General features: G+C 51.8%; 1 non-coding gene across 1 annotated transcript; it reads right to left on the reverse strand.

Annotated features, from left to right (window-relative positions):
• Window positions 1-3,675: 3,675 nt before the first annotated feature.
• Window positions 3,676-3,748, reverse strand: TRNAA-AGC. The gene has a single exon. It is a non-coding gene; the product is annotated as a tRNA-Ala (tRNA).
• Between the last annotated feature and the right edge of the window lie 400 nt (window positions 3,749-4,148).

Genomic DNA, 4,148 nt, shown 5'->3' on the forward strand with positions numbered 1-4,148 from the left:
TTCTCCGTGTCGTTCCGAAACAGGGCGTCGAGGGAGTATCCGAGTATGCCGCAGCGAGGATCCTCGACAGCTTGGGCTTGCTGAGCAATGGCCTGGTGGCGGCGGTGGGGGCGTCCATGGAGCTGTCATAGTCGTCCCGGGCGACGGGCGCCGGCGCCTCCGTCTCCCTGGTCCATGTCGCCGCAGAGTCGGAGCGCTTCCGGCGCATCAGCTTGTTGAAGGTGCGCGCCTGGGTCGTCGCCATCTGCTGCAGGTGGTGTGTGGGACAGTGCCGGAAGCGCTCCGATTAGGATGGAGGCTGCACGACGGAGAGGACGGGTGGTGGAAATGGCGCCGGCGGGAGCAGACGCGTTGGCCAGAAGAAGTTCCAGCGAGCGGGCCAGAAGGAGTGGGAATTATTGGGCAGGAGGCTGGCGAGTGTGGTCACCATTAGCTTTTGGTAAAGATTCTCCGTGTCACACGCAGTAAAGGCCGGGTAAAGACGACCGAAGAAATGTAGGCAAACTAATTTCTCCATCTCTTAAGTTTTTTGGATCTCAAAGCAGCCTGCTGTTGGACGGTATAGATTGCTTCCTCACCCATACCTGCGTGTACAAAGGCATTTTAGTACTAACTATTTATTATAAAAAAAATGTATACAGTGGAGAAACCCACTGTTCAGCCTCAAACAAAATTACGCTTACGTTTCCCAAAAGAAAGAGTATACTTCCGTGGCTCAGTAGGACTGGCTAGAAGCGGCCTGGGTTTTTTAAAAGGGGTAGCGGCCCGGTATCTTGGTGGTTTGGTCTACTAGGTTACCATTACGGGCCTCCATAAGGATTTCATCGGAACTCCTACTGGTTGGCCCATGTAGACCTATATGTCGCAGTTAGTTTATTCTAAATTTCTGACCAAATGAACAAGGGCACAACACAAAGCAGTAACAGTACACAGCATAGCAACAGACAAGCAAAGAAAACCAAAGATTAATGAAGACAAAGCGATTCACTGCAAACGACCTATCTGCTGCAGTTAAGCTGCTAACGGTACTTGCTTGATGCTCTCTGCTGTTATAAGTATACCAGGACATACACATGAAGACGAGCGATTCACTGTTTCGCACTTACGCGCCCTGACTTTTGCTCAATTATACGCGTTGGCACGTTCTTCTGATATCTGAAAAGTCTCCTTGGTCCTGAAACTACAGCTCCTACGTATTGAACTATTGATCCTACCAGCGGTGAGGCGATAACGGGAAGTGCAGAGAGTTTATGGCTGTGTTGCCTATTCGCTTCCCATTCTGAAGATCAACGCGTGCAAATCTGTTCTTATTCTGCAAATTTATCTCCACATGCATTAGTAGTTTGCCACTAAAGTTGGATCAGAGCATCTCCAGTCGCGTCCCCCAAACTGTCCCCCAAACCGCGCCGGATCGAGCGTTTGGGGGATGTGTTTTGTTCGTGCCGCTTTTGGGGGACGGCGCTCCCCAGTCGCGTCCCCCAAACGCCGCTCCCAAACATTAAAAATAATTTAAATAGATAGAATAAAACTCTTTACTAATATTCAAATCGGTTCAACATAAACAAAATACATATAAAACTTCGAAAAAACTTAATTAAATTATATACAAATTATTTTAAACTACTACTTCTTCTTCGATGATGGCCCCGCCTCGTCGTCGACGTCACGGTGGCGCTTCCTGCTCGTCACCTCTTTCGAAGAGGCGGTGTCGGCCGACGCGTCGGAGTCCTCCTCGTTGTCGCCGGCTGCGCCTTGGCCTTGGCCTTGGCGGTATTGGCCTTCGCGTCCGCCTCCTCCTTCGCACGGGCCACCGCCGCCTCCTCTGATGACCCTTCTTCCTCCGCGTCCTCCTCCACGCCCAGCCATTCCTCCGCGGCTGTCAAGTGGCGGGAGGGAATCGTCGTCGCCGCCGGGCGTCGGAGCTTTCTCCCACCAATGGCGCCATCCGGCAGGCTTTCCCTCGGCTGGAGGTGTCGGACGGAAGCTCGGAGATGTAGCTCATCGTCGCTGGAGGTGTCGGATGCGGCCGGTGAAGATCCAATAGCGCCGACGTACGAGTCTTATTGAGCACGGATGATCGGCGGCGTAGAAGTCGAAAAGACCAGCGGTTGCTCTTCCGAGGAGTCCCGACTCCATTCCGGCGGTTGCCGCGTCGTCGACGCGGTTGCCAATGCGACGGTTCCGCTTTCCGGCAACTGCACCGTCGCTACGTAGGCGGCGGCTGAGCTTCCGAGCCGCTGACGCATCGGGCCCGCGTCGGTTCGCCTCGCTTTTCGTTGTGTCCGGCGTGCCCGGAGCGTCCCCTATGGGACGGGGACGGGCTCGGGGCGCCGGACACAGTATGAGGGCGCGCCGGACAAAAATGAGCTTTGAGGGACGCGGCTGGAACACATTTTCTGTCCGGCGCGCCCCAAATCCCTTTGGGGGACGCTTTGGGGGACGCGACTGGAGATGCTCTCAGTATGTTTAGTTTCTTACAATGAAAGACAATGCTAAGACAACCATTGTGATGAAAAACAGAAAGAGTCATGCATCCAGGCATCCAGCATGTGGATTGGCCGAACAAAAGGAAGGTTCAAAGTACACACTGGTTAAGCTAGGGCCATTAGCTATAGCTGCTAAAGCTACTGGTACAAGGCGGATTCGATCCGCCCCCTCTAATCCCATTGCCTGCACATGTTTGGTTTGGTTTAGCAGCACGCACGTACGCTTCCTACTGTTGCCCATTAAACATCCAGCTTGGTGTTATCTGTAACCGAACATGCAGGGAGAGAGAGCTAGCTTTGCGCTTGAATTACAGTACGTATGCTGATGCATGTAAGTTAGTTTATCCAATCCAATCCATCGCCATGGGTTTTGGAATTCGGATGCAAAAGCATTTCGCGTAAGGGAACTACTGTAGGAATATAATCGATCTTTTTCTTTTCAAATACCATACTGTAATATTATTGCCTATTGGACGGGCACGCATGGCCGATCTTCTCTGAGGTGCAAAATCTTGACAGACAGATAACCTCATCTGTACTAGGAACTTGCCAGCATTGCACCGGTAACATCCGTCCTGTAATAATCTAATGATGAAAAAGTTGTTTCGGTAGATTGGTTAGGTTGGGCTAATTTGTTGGCCGATGTGATCCGTTACAATGACCTAGTACTAGGCGCGTGCAGGGGAGGCGCTCTCCTAGCTACTACTAGGAAACTTAAGTAAGAAGGAGGGAGAGCCGATGCAGAGAGGCATGTCGCAAAGGCCAGCAGCCACATGTACTCGAGCTGTGCAGAGACGGGCGGCGGCTGAGTTGATGCACAATTTGCTAATTCATCGTGGGAGGCGACTTGGAGCTTCTGATTAGCGGAACATGACTAGTACTGTTGTTGCTGCTTCAGAAAATTTCAGACGGGAGTGCAAGGTAGCTTTGCGCGCGGGTCTTCAGAGGCTCGGTGCGGGCCACTAGTTTCAGCATTCAGGGAGATATCCAAAGTTCCTGTCAATAAGAAGAAAAAATTCAGCTCGCCTTGCGGGTCTTCAGAGGCTCAGTACTCGCCAGCAGTGTCATGGAGAGATCCAAAGTCCGGTGCAGACAAAAAAGGGAAAATATAACGGCTTTTGCACGCTGCAATGCGATTGCGATCTGAATTGGGGGGAAATATGTCTGGCGAAAAAATGAAGAAACAATGTGGAGATGCGGGGTATCGATCCCCGTACCTCTCGCATGCTAAGCGAGCGCTCTACCATCTGAGCTACATCCCCTTGGATAATATAGACAGAACTGAAAAGTATATATGTTGTAGCCTACTTCTTGGCATCTTTGCCCACTTCAGTTTCTCATCACACTGCTGCATTGTGCATGTAACCACTAAACGAGCATGGGATCGCGCGGCTAGCCGGCTACCCAGTATGTGTGTAGTGTTGACATGGCGGACAGGCCCGGCGCTGAGGCAGTGCAACCGGTGCGGCTGCACCGGGCCCCCGATCGCTTGGGGCCTCACCCAGGTATGTTATACGTATGTAGTACAGGGCCATGTGTAGTACAGGTGCAGGTGTAGTTCATGTTTGGAAAGAAAAAAACCAATCAAAATCAGCTCAGGTCTCCTTCCCTGTACGGACACATCGATAGAGGAAAGGAAATGGAATTGACTTGGTCCGGCCG

Source organism: Lolium rigidum, chromosome 4, assembly GCF_022539505.1.
Source record: "Lolium rigidum isolate FL_2022 chromosome 4, APGP_CSIRO_Lrig_0.1, whole genome shotgun sequence".
In the NCBI taxonomy this organism is placed as follows: Eukaryota; Viridiplantae; Streptophyta; class Magnoliopsida; order Poales; family Poaceae; genus Lolium; species Lolium rigidum.